Raw genomic sequence first — 13,582 nt, 5'->3', positions numbered from 1 at the left:
TTATAACAGGATGGACAAAAGGTACCTAACTGTAAAACAAACAAACAAAAACCCTTTTATTTACATCACAATGTCTGAGATATGACTTAACAAATAAATTTCATTTAAAAGTCGGTATGAAAAACACTAGGAAAACCAATTCATATTAACTGAATTTTGGAAAAGAAAAACAGGTTTTGTTATCTCAGTCATGCATAATTTAATTGTATAACACACACACGGATTCCAGTTTGGACCTTTGGTGTAGAAAAATCTGGTAATAGGATTTTCAGAGCACAGCTTGTCACAGATAGGGCTCAACCCAGAGGGCATCAGAGTACTTTCTCTTTTTACCCACACAATTTCCCTTTCTTAGGAAAAATCTATACCAAAGAGATCAAACTAAAATGTATATGACTTCAGTCAGCATGGGGATTGTTTTAGGAACATCTAATGTACACTCTTGGACTCACTTTACTTTCTAAAATTTTACTGCCCAAGTCTCCACTGTGGTTCAGTTTCTTAATCGTTATGAGATACACATGGGGCCATTCAGAATGGCAGTTGCAGTAGAGTAGCATGTGGATACCTACCTGCTTAAAGCAACTATGCTGAGAAATCTTTCTTTAAGTGATGTGAAAGTGAAAAAAGTCTGAGTTTAGGTGGACAGTGATGGAGGAGATGGGAAGATATAAACAAAAACACCAAGGTGTATATTCCTTAAAGCAAAAAGCAAAATTCTTGAACTGCTGTTTATCTGCTTCCATTAGTATAAATTAAATCCTTACAAATTCCCTCAAAGGTGTGGTAACTGTTTGACTTGCATAAACTTAACATCTGTACCCCTTATCAGAATTTTCATTCCCAGACTGATGTAATTCTTGCAAAATATTTCAGAGTCCTCACATATCTGAGATCTGAACCTAATGTCCAGGATAGTGCCTAGCAAATGAAGAAATTTATTATGCACTTTAAATTTATAAGGAAAGAAGCAAAGTTAAAAGGATAGTGTCCATTTCCAATGTACTTTGAAGGGAAAACACATTCCACAATTGCCCATCTGTGGAGAACTTCAGCTTCCCAGGAGTGTACAACACTGTGTACTGCTAGACAAGAGGACTTGGCAGTGGATTTTCATTTTAGAGATCTGGAGTTCTTATTTGTTGTGACTATCTCCTCTTGGGCTTGTCTCCCTCTTAGTTCCTCTAAGCATGACAGTGATATCAGCTGAATTTCATTCCAGCTCTTATCCTGAAATTGGAAAAGCTTTGTATTCCCCCTTGGCTCCAAGGATCAAATTTAAATGCTGCTTCAGCCTCTTGCTGCATAGGCAGCCTACAGGATATATTCTGACTTTGCCATGGAGAAAAGGCCTCTCAAGCATGTGGTAGGAAACCTAAGGGGGTTGGTTTTATGCCGGAATTGGCCCGTGTAGTGAGCAGCTTGCCTTAGTCCTCCTTGCAAACATGCTAATTCAGGCTTAGTTATGCTAAATCTTGAAGACCTGCCTTTAAAAATTAAATCAGCACTTTCACAATAATTATTGGCAGAATATAAATTATTCTGAAGTCCTTACTAAAGCTTTCACACAGCTGTGAGATCAGCTAGCTTAGCCTAGCAAACTGCCTTTGGCACAAAAGAAGTAGAACTTTGGTTTACATGTGTTTGGTTTTGCAGTATGTCAAGTTGCTATCATGGCAGAGGACTCTCTCTGAATAACTCTTCAGAGCTCTGGGCTACTGTCTTTGGGGAGTGATCTACCTGAAAACTGGCTTATCTCTTTTGGTCAGGAAAATTTCTGGGGCCAAAATTTGGATTTTAAAATAATCCAGGGTCATTGGTATGTTTGAACATTCATTGTCTGAGTCTCTTATCTTGGAATTGATGTTAACAACTTAATATTAGGTTAAACCATTTAAAACTGTCATTATTCAAACATTTGTATCTACAAAAATGGCATTTCCTCGTAGTTCAACCTAATATCTTTGATTTTTAAAACCACTTAAGTAAGTCCCATGTTGGCCTTCTAGATACCGGGTGTCTAAATTATTCTTCATGAAGTGTGTACATTGTTTGTGATATATGCTCAGTAAATGTCACTCCTTATTCTGCTTAGCTCTTTAGACCCAGGACAAATTTCAGAGAGCATACTCTATAAGTCCACATTCTGTCTTCCATTCTTTTGCAACAGTCCACAGGAAAAATTGAAGGGGGAATTATAAGAAGTTTTATCTTTTTATCTTTCACACTCCTTCAACTAAAGTGTTCCTTCTCCTTATAGTGGGGATTTGTTTTAGGATGGTTTTATTTTGTGCTCTTTTGCTTTCCAGAAACTTCTCAGAAAAATTTTGCATAGTTCGTGGTGGGGGGAAGATTTGTGATCATGTATATCATCAATGTGAAAGCAACAGAATATTTAATATAATTAATATATGTGTAATAATAATATATGTATTATATATATGAGTAATATAGTATATTATATTATAAACCGAAACTAGTACTTATAAATATTCTTAATATTATTGAAATGTTAATGACCTGGGTTGAGCTCAAGTGCAGATCAACATGTGTATGATTGTGAGCATGGTCAAATTGTTCATTTGAATGTCGTGTTAATTACTAAAAATAAAGAGAGACACAGAAATTCCCAGCAAGTAACATTGACTATAGACTGTAATATATGGGAGTGATTCTATGAATTGATGAAATATTTCAAGAATCTATTGAGAGTCCAGCACTCTGCTAACAGCACATTTTCTCTTGTTTCTTCTTGCCTGATGTGCATTTATCTGGGATTCTTTACCCAATCCCTACAAGTAAAGTCCTGAGAAACCCCTGCAAGCTTTCTGGGAAGTCTCTGCTCAAAACAGAGAACTCCCTATATTGTATCTCTAGAAAAAGAAGTGTTTTGGTTGATGGCCAAACAGAGTGCAAACTCAGCTACAGAGCTGAGAGAACTGCTGGCTAGAAATAGCTCCTTCTTAATTCTAATGACTTCTTTATTTTTGTAATATTGCTTCAACTACCATTATTGCTCTGGGAAAATTCTATTCTCATTGGCAACACAAGGTTACAAAGGAGCTTCAGAGTACAAAATGTAGGAATGGAATTACCAAAAATCTATGCTTTTGTCAAAGTCATACTGTTTTTTTTTCTGTGAACTTTTGTTTTGTCAGCCCACAATGATAGTTGAAGAGAGGCAAAATCTCAATTCAAGGCTTGCACATGTTAGATACAGCACTGCTAGAGGCAGGACTTTAACTCTTTTCGATTTTTGTAATTGGTGTCATGGTAATGCAGTGAAGGGCTTCTGTGTATGTTCAAGGGTTTTACTTTTGTTTGCTTTTATTTCATTTTTCTCACAGTGACATATTCTTGTTAAAATCTTCCTACTAAATGAACTTTGGTGTACTATTAATGCTTTCTAGCCATTCTTTCCATAGAAAACATAGCAATTTTGTCACTGAAATACAACAGTTAATTTGTTAATGACCAACTTAAAAAAGATTCTAGAATGTAGATTCCAAGCACTAGGAGCATGGCTCAAGTGGTAGAGCATATACCTAGCAAGTGTGAGGCCATGAGTTCAAATCCCAGTATTGCAAAAAAAAAAAAAAGCATAGACATAGAATGTAGATTTCATCTTGCTATTGAATATCAGAATGTGTCCACTACATTTCATGAATATCCATTTTGGTTTGGTGGAATTATTTTACTAACATGGTTAACTAAAACATATGGCATAGAAAGAAAATTGGTACCTAACAGTAGCAGTATATCTTCAAACAGCATTCTTTTTACTTACAAAAAAATTATGCTTTGATCTAAACATAACTCAAACAACTGTACTCTTACCTACCTAGTCAACATATTTTTTTAAATTCATCACTTTATTTTTCTCCAGGCACATTTTCATTAGTTATTGCTTAGAAGAAGCTCTCGTTATTATTGTTGATCTCATTATTTTTGGTGATCATTAGATATATACAGAAGTTTGTAGGTTAGCCAAATGTTGCACAGTAAATTTAAGAGGAAAAGGCACTAGAATATGTGCATATATCCTTCATAGGATATTAACTTATCCTACCTTATGTTTTTATAATTATTTATAATTATTGCTTATTGAACAAAGTGGAAACAATCTATCATTTTAAGTAGTTTTAGTAAAACTGGATTCATATGTTGTCAGAATCAATAGCTTTCAGAGTGACATACTCAGCCTGAGAGTACGAAGGTTAAAGTAATGAGGGAAAGAAGTCAAGAATGATTTGTGGAATGGTTTTGATGTGGAAGAAAGCATAAAATTGGGGGCTATTTTATTGTCAAGGATATAAGATCAATGAAAATGAGGGCAAATTTTGAACTTATATGGATGGATATTTGGGAATGCTGACTCATAAACACTAATTAAGTAAAGGAATGGAATTATTTTTGAAATGAAACTTCAGGGAAAAAATAGAAAAGAGACAGAAATGGGCAGATGTGTGGTTCTCTGATCTCTTCTTACTTTGTTATGGTTGCTTATAATGATTTCATTAAATCCCATTGAGAAATAGAGATTCAAAAAATAGGTCATTTAGTAATTTAATAACACTCAATTTATTTTGGTATCTAATATTCTAGATCTAGGTCTTGAACCAATTTCCAGTGGACATACTGCATACTTTCTTAAACTAGAGAATCATTCACCAAGAATAGCTCTTATGTAGCCAAGGCTCAGGACAGTTATAATCACACACACACACACACACACACACTCACACACACAAACAAATCTGTCTTGGGTTAGTGAGGCAGGACCTCTAGTCATTCAGAAAAGGAAGTCCCTCAAGGTGCACAATATTAGCATCTTGGAAGCAGAATGAAACTTAAACTAAAAGTACTTGAAAGCATTGCATTAAGCATGAAATATATAAATAAAACACATAATCTAAGCATAATATTTGTTGATTATAGCATTGACTGCCAGACTTTCATTACTGGGATGTTTTTAAGGTTCTAAGCCAAGTGTTGCTGAAACATCAGTATTTTGGTGCCTGTTTTTTTTTTTGTTGTTGTTGTTTTGTTTGTTGCCCTCTGGTATACTTGTCTCTTAGTATCCAATACTGTTTTAGGTTTATTTTTGTCTCTTTTTCAATATAAATTCTAATTCGTTCATCAAAGAAACCCTAGCACCTTTAAGTTGTGGTTTAAAGGGTGTTTTTTCTTTGTTTCATTAACTGAGGTTTCATATAAGCTATTAATACATTTTTAGATTTACCAATATTATTTGCTATTTCATGAGTCCACATGATGCATACACTAATCCTGGAAGCATGGAGGACTGTCTTACCTCATCTGCAAATGCTTACTGTGAAAAATCCTTCTAAAATCATTCCATGCTTGTGGCTGCTATTAGGGTTTTCTTTATAAAGTAGTGAAGTTTTATTTCTCATTCACATAAATTATCACCTTTTGTTTTATAAGAGGCATTCTGTGATAAGTTTTGTAAAAAGAGAAGCACATCCTTTGGTGTCCCTACCTGATTTTTAATGGCAAAAAATATCTTCTAGATGTATGGCACTACAGTTTCTCATTCATTCAGTTATATATTATGTTGTGATTATTTCTTTCCACCAAATTTAAGCTACTTTTTTAAGCAATAAGCTGTAGGGTCAGAAAGTGCTCTCATTATGGCATGGTGGTATGTCTTTCAACTTTTATCATTGAAATTACTTCATTTAAGCTTAACTTAAAAATATTTATTAACTATTTCCATATACTATTTGAGAGTCAAATGTGAATGAAGGGGGATTGACAGAACTTCATAATAAAACACTGTAGTTGATACATGAAGCATTACAGTGAAATGTATCAAAAACATGTAGGAGGAATATACCAGAGTTAGGTAGCAATCTCATTAGAGAACCATGTGCTTGAATCTGATAAGATTTCAATACCGGATGTACACTTCACAAATGAAGTGATACCAGACACACTTCATTTCTTCTTGTACCAGGGTACAAGAGAAAAGTCATTAAGATGACAATTTTAAAACACAGCGTTATGAGTAAAATAGAGACAGAAGTAGAGTTAAGATTTATTTCAAAATTAAAAATATTTATATAGACCCTAGGATACAGTACTCAGCAAAACTATCATTCAAAATAGATGGAACAGTAAAAGTCTTCCATGATAACAGAAACTAAAACAATATGTGACCAGCAAGCCATCACTACAAAAGATTCTGGAAGGAATTCTGCACACAGAAGATGAAAGCAAACAAAACCATGAGAGGACGAGTAGTATCAAACCACAGGAGAAGAAAAGATAAGGACTCAGAGATCAGTATTGATTCAGCTGCACACAATCAAGCTCTTAAACAACAAAAACAACTGAATGTCAGGAATCACCACATACCTATCAATATTAACACTGAATGTCAACAGACTCAACTCCCCCATAAAAAGACACTGTTTGGCAAACTGGATTAAATAAGAAGATCTAACAATCTGTTGTTTATAGGAGACCCATCTCATTGACAGAAACAAACACTGGCTTAGAGTGAAAGGCTGGAAGAAGATTTACCAAGCCAATGGGCCCCCAAAACAGGCAGGAGTAGCAATACTTATATCAGACAAAGTAGACTTCAAACTTACATTGATCAAATGAGATAAAGAAGAACACTTCATACTAACGAAAGGGGAAATACACCAAAAAGTAATAACAATTACCAAACTATATGTACCCAATGTCAGCGCACCCAATTTCATCAAACATACTCTTAAGGACTTAAAAGCACATATAGACTCCAACACAGTGGTAGTGGAAGACTTTAATACCCCCCCTATCACCAATAGATAGGTCATCCAAACAAAGAATAAAGAAATTCTAGAACTAAATCACACCATAGATCAAAAGGACCTAACTGATGTCTACAGAATATTTCATTGAACATCCACAAAATATACATTCTTCTCAGCAGCCCATGGAACTTTCTCCAAAACTGATCATATCTTAGGGCACAAAGCAAGCCTTATCAAATATAAGAAAATAGAAATAATCCCCTGCATTCTCCCTGATCACAATGCATTGAAACTAGAACTCAACAACAAAAACAAAAGCAGAACATACACAAACTGGAAGATGAATAACACATTGCTCAATGATTGGTGGGCTGTAAATGAAATAAAAGAGGAACTGAAAAGGATCCTGGAAATTAATGAAAATGAAAATACGACCTACAAGAACCTATGGGACACAGAAAAGGCAATCCTGAGAGGAAAGTTTATAGCCATGGTTGCATATATTAAAAGGACAGAAAGATCTCAAATAAATGACCTAATGATCTCAAACTCCTAGAAAAACAAGAATAAGCAAAACCAAAATCAAGCAGAAAGAGAGAAAAAATAAAAATAAGGGCCAAAATTATTGAAATAGAGACCAAAAAACAAAACAAAACCAACCAAACAAATGAACAAAAAAACAAAAAAAAAATTCAACGACTCAACAAAACAAAAAGCTGGTTCTTTAAAAAAATAAACAAGATTGACAAACCCCTGGCAAATCTGACTAAAATGAGGAGGGAAAAGACCCAAGTCAATAAAATCAGAAATGCAAATGGGGACATAACAACAAACATGGAGGAAATCCAGGAAATCATTAGAGACTACTACTTTGAGATCTATATTCAAATAAATTGGAAAATCTTGAAGAAATGGACAAATTTCTAGATACTTATGACCATCCAAAACTGAACCAATAGGATATTAACCACCTAAACAGATCTTTAACATGAAATGAAATTGAAGCAACAATAAAGAGTCTGCCAAAAATGAGAAGTCCAGGACCTGATGGATTCTCTGCTGAATTCTATTAGACCTTTAAAGAAGAACTAACACCAACTCTCCTTAAACTTTTCCAAAAAATAGAACAGGAAGGAACACTGCCTAACTCATTCTGTGAAGACAGTATTACACTCATCCCAAAACCAGACAAAGACACATCCAAAAAGGAGAACTAAAGGCCGATGTCCTTAATGAACATAGATGCAAAAATCATCGATAAAATAAGGCAAACCAAATCCAACAACATATCAGAAAGATCACTCACCATGACCAAGTTGGCTTCATCCCAGGGATGCAAGGATGGTTCAGCATACACAAATCAATAAATGTAATATAGCACATTAATAGAAGCAAAGACAAAAACCACTCGATCATCTCAATAGATGCAGAAAAAGCCTTTTATAAGATTCAACACTAATTCATGATAAAAGCTCTAATAAAACTAGAAATAGAAGGAATGTACCTCAACATTATAAAGGGTATATATGAGAAACTTATAGCCAACATCATACTTAATGGAGAAAAACTGAAACCATTTTCCCTAAAATCAGGAATGAGACAAGGGTGCCCACTCTCCCCACTCCTATTCAACATAGTCCTGGAATTCCTAGTCAGAGCAATAAGGCAAGAAGGAATAATAAAAGGAATACAAATAGGTAAAGAAACTGTCAAAGTATCCCTATTTGTGGATAGCATGATCTTATACATCAAAGACCCCAAAAACTCTACCCAAAAACCTCCAGACACCATAAACAGCTTCAGTAATGTAGCAGGATACAAAATCAACTTACAAAAATCAGTAGCCTTTCTATACAACAACAATGAGCAAATTGAGAAAGAATATAGGAAAAAATTCCATTTACAATCGCCTCAAAAAAAAAAAATCAAATACTTAGAAGAAGTAAACTTAACAAAGGATGTGAATGACCTCTTCAAGGAGACCTACAAATCTCTGAAGAAAGAGATTGAAGAAAACTTCAGAAGGTGGAATGATCTCCCGTGCTCAAGGATTGGTAGAATCAGCATAGTAAAAATGGCTATACAACCAAAAGCAATCTATATGTTCAAAGCAATTCTCATCAAAATCCCAGTGATATTCATCACAGACATTGAAAAATCCACCCTAAAGTTCATTTGGAAACACAAGACACTGTGAATAGTCAAGGCAATAATCAGCAAAAAAAACAATGCTGGAGGTATCACAATACAAAGTAGTAACAATAAAAACAGCATGGTATTGGCACAAAAACAGATATGAAGCCCAGTGGAACAGAATAGAGGACCCAGATATGAATTGACACAGCTATGCCCACCTTATTTTTGATAAGGCACCAAAAACATACAAAAGAAAATAGATAGCCTCTTCAACAAATATTGCTGGAAAAAGTGGTTATCTGCCTACAGAAAACTGAAACTAGATCCATGCCTATTACACTGTACTAGTATCAACACAAAGTGGATTAAGGACGTTAATATCAGACCCAAAACTCTGAATTTAGTACAGGAAAGAACAGGGAATACTCTGGAGGCAATAAGCACAGGCAAGGATTTCCTGAGTAGAATTCCAACAGCCCAGCAACTAAGAGAAAGGATGGGCAAATGGGACTAAGTGAAATTAAGGAGCTTCTGCACAACAAAAGAAATGGTCTCTAAACTGAAGAGACCACCCACAGAGTGGGAGAAAATATTCTCTGTCTCTACATTAGACAAAGGACAGATAACCAGAATATACAGGGAACTCAAAAAGCTAAGCTCCCCCAAAATCAAGGAACCAATAAAGAAGTGGGCAATTGAACTAAACAGAACTTATTCAAAGGAAGAAATCAAAATGGCTAAGAACACATGAGAAAACACTCACCATCCCTGGCCATAAAGGAAATGCAAATCAAAACCACACTAAGATTCCACCTTACTCCTGTTGTGGTCAAGACCACCACCAACAACAAATGTTGGCAAGGATGTGGGGGGAAAGGAACCCTCATGCACTGCTGGTGGGAATGTAAGCTAGTACAACCACCTTGGAAAACAATATGGAGGCTTCTTAAAAAACTAAACATAGATCTGCTTTATGATTCAGCCATACTACTCCTAGGGATACACCCAAAGAAATGTGACTCAGGTTTTTCCAAAGGCACCTTCACACCCATGTTTATTGCTGCGCTATTCCTAATAGCCAAGTTATGGAAACAGCCAAGATGCCCCACGACCGATGAATGGATTAAGAAAATATGGTATTTGTACACAATGGAATTTTACTCAGACACAAAGGGGAATGAAATTTTGTCATTTGCAAGTAAATGCATGGTACTATAGAACATCATCTTAAGTGAAGTTAGCCAGGCTCAGAAGACCAAAAATCACATGTTCTCCTTCATATGTGGATTATAATCCTAAAACAATTGCAGTAATATTGTTGGACATGGGTCACACACTAAGGGTAGAATGCATACAGGAGGAATAGGGAAAGGGAAGGAAACCTAAAACTTGAAAGTGTTTGATGTGCCCACTGTAGAGGAGCAAATAAAGTAATCTTAAACTGACAGAGGCCACTATGGGAAGTTGACCAGGAAGTAGTGAAGAGGGCTGGTAGAGATGAACCAATATGGGTTGTAATACACATGTGCATGGAAGCAATGCTAGGAATCTCTCTGTATAGCTATCTTTATCTCAAACTAGCAAAAGTGCTATGTCTTTCTTCTTATCTCTTATGTTTTCCCTTCAACAAAATTGGAGAAAAGGGCAGAACATGTTCTGCCTGGAAGCGAGAGGGAAGGGGGATGGGGGAGCGTAGCAGGGGGCAGGGGGCAAGAGATGGCCCAAACAATGTATACACATATGAATAAATGAATAAACAATAAAAAAGAATATTTAGGTAATAATTTAGAGACATATCTTGTAAGACATATGTATAATTTAGAGACATATCTTGTAAGAGAATTCTGTTTCTAGACTAGAACTCTGACGAAAGAACTCATAATTCTGAGAAAATGTGTGATTTTTCTCCAAATTTAAGGGATGCACATTGTTTTCAAAGAAGTGAAACTGTAATTAGAATCTTAATATCCTCAATTGCTCTAAGTTAAGCAGGAAGAAAAGTCAGAAGACTCAACTCTTGCTCCCTTTCCCCTTGGTCTATTCCTTTCTCTTGACCATCTGAGAAAATATAGTTTATAACATCTGAGGCAACCAGAGTACTGCTAATGCTGTGTGCACAATGGATACTTAGTAAAGAATTATCAATGATGAAAATGAGAATAGTTAATGTAATGCAAATTACATGGGAGGCTTTTGTTCTTGGTGACGCTTATTTATTTTGGCAATGACTATCCAAACATTGCTTTTACAATTAATTAAATCTCCATTTGGAAATATTTGTTACAAATTTTGCTGCCAACAACTTTTTATTTACGTTTTCTTTTAGCTAAATAAAGAGGACTCACAATCTAGGAACACATTTTGAAATCACTTTCGTAAATTGATTTTATAAACATAAACTAACTGTATGTCCTATTCTGTAAGTAGGCCAAATGATTCTTATCTCCTGAAAGTTCAGATTACTGTTCTGCAACGTAAATTTTCATTATTTTGTGTTTTATAGCAGTATCAAGTGAACTTATTTATTTTTTCCTGAATATTTAAAAAGTGTTGGCTATCCCTTTGAGTAAACACACCAGCAATGTCACTTAGCATTTGTAAAATTCTACAAGGGGTTAAGCATTTTACAATAGTGCTCTGAAATAATGATTTTCTTTTCTTTTTTTCCCCCCCTTTGAGATAGGGTCCTGTGCTGCATCCAAAATTGGCCTGAATCTGGGGATCCTCCTGCTTCCACCTCCCAAGCGCTGTTATCAGGGCTTGCATCATCTCACCTGACTTGGAATCACAATTTCTGTTGCACTTCATGATCATAGTCAGTCATGTTTTACATTCTTGTCATGTAACAAGCTACATATTTGAAATAAAAGTTCATATAACCTCAAAAGAGAGAGATAAGTGATAGAAAAGGTCCTCCTAAGAGAAGAGGGGTAATAGCACCAGCCTTAATGATCCAGCACCCTTGAAGTCTGTGGGCACACCAACATGCATTTCTAGTTTCCCAATAGAATGGGAAAAATTCTTTAAATGATCACAGCAATGTTTTTCCTACAAAATAAACTTACTCAAGAGACAGAATAAACATTTAGAGAATTAAAGAAAGAAAGAAAGAAAGAAAGCTGTGCTCCTAACAGCATGAGATAAGAAAAATGCATATTGTATGAAATGGAATCAAAATTATTAATTAAAAATGATGAGTGATAGTCATGATGATGGTGAAAAATCAAACAGTGAAGAAGTCGAAAACCTGGGAAAGATTCATCTGACTCAAAGGGAGTAAGTGATATTGGAGAGGAGACATGACAAATAGGGCAGAAATCTATTTCAAAAGCAGTTTCCAGAGTTAAAAAATAGAACTGACGAAGAAGGACTAATTAAATAAATTATTGTAGTTCATTGCCCTAAATTTAGACTTCAATTTTTGAATTGAAAAGATTACTGACTACAAGTGAAAATCTGCTTAAGGAATCTTATATTTACTCCAACATAAGGTTTTTATTTTATATTTAAAAAGTGATTTAAAATTTTCTTCAAACATTCACATAGGAGTGACAAATTTACTGATTTCAGGCTTCTCATATGGAAAACACAGCGTTAACATCCAGAGCTTCTTTTGTTCTAAGAATTCATTATCTGTATTTGAGGACAACAGAAAAGCATTCTCTTTGCTCACATCTTCTTCAGATAAAGATATAAAAAGCATAACTTGATGAAGGAATTGATGGTGCTGGCATAGAACATTAAGTCAATTAAATAAAGAATTGTTTTGATGTTATTGCAGTTTTCAAAAGAAATTTCACAGCTTGAAAACAGATTATTCGTAAAACTAATTATAAATACCAACATTTTGTGTTTCTTACAAAAATGTGCATAGAGGATGGTAGGACAATGAAAAGGATACTAAACATTAAATGTTAAGCTTAGAGATTTATTAGACTATGACTAGGAAAAGGAGAAACATTAAATAATTTGAAAAGTTGTAATATAAGAGAGAATCTCAATTTTTCTAAAACATTGTGCACATACTTATTGTTTTAAAGCTATAATTATCTTTAGATGTTTGATGAATGGAACTTATTTTTATTTTAGAAATTTTCAAAAATGGCTATTGAGCAATTGTTTAATACATTTATAATTAATTTTTATATACAATATGAATTAATGCATGCAGAAAATTTTAGCTAATAGAATTATCAGTGACAAATTTGAAGAGAGAAGTAAATCTGATTTTTTTTAATGACATTTTGTTTCTTTGTCTTGTTACTCCCCCGCCCTCTTTGGTAGGGCCTTATGCATAGTAGGTAAGACCTTGCCCTTAGAGCTGTGGAGGGGATGCATTCAAGTATGATATATTTGATACATTGTAAGAACTTTTGTAAATGTCACAAGGGACCCCCATCTAGCAAACAATAAAAACAAAAGAGCCTTCCCTTGAGCTATGGCACCATCTTGACACTTTAAATCAATAACTTTTCATCACAAATTAAAGTCACATTTGTGAAAGGGAGATTTGGTTGTATGGTTTTTATATATTTAGTTGAAAATAAAATGGGAATAGAAAGTCATTAATATAACATGGAAGGTGAATTAAATGATAGCCCAGGTGACCCTTAAAATGGGTACTGTAATATAAATCTTTGCCTTTGACTTTATCTTAAAAGGTGAGGAACTCAAAGCCC

The 13,582-nt window shown here is 34.6% G+C and overlaps 1 long non-coding RNA gene across 2 annotated transcripts in view; it reads left to right on the top strand.

The window, feature by feature from the left end:
- The window catches only part of LOC141421295 (uncharacterized), a 271,813-nt gene extending 258,814 nt beyond the window's left edge, over nt 1-12,999 (top strand). The window contains exon 4 of one of the 2 annotated variants that reach the window (XR_012445904.1): nt 11,587-12,999. This is a non-coding gene — a long non-coding RNA (uncharacterized lncRNA). Of the gene's footprint in view, nt 1-11,582 lie in introns of both variants that reach the window. The other variant, XR_012445903.1, reaches the window with a different exon arrangement.
- Nucleotides 13,000-13,582: the final 583 nt, after the last annotated feature.

The sequence above is a fragment of the Castor canadensis genome, chromosome 3 (genome assembly GCF_047511655.1).
Source record: "Castor canadensis chromosome 3, mCasCan1.hap1v2, whole genome shotgun sequence".
Classification (NCBI taxonomy): domain Eukaryota; kingdom Metazoa; phylum Chordata; class Mammalia; order Rodentia; family Castoridae; genus Castor; species Castor canadensis.
Note: the sequence above shows the minus strand (reverse complement) of the source record. Positions and strands in the feature narration are given on the sequence as shown.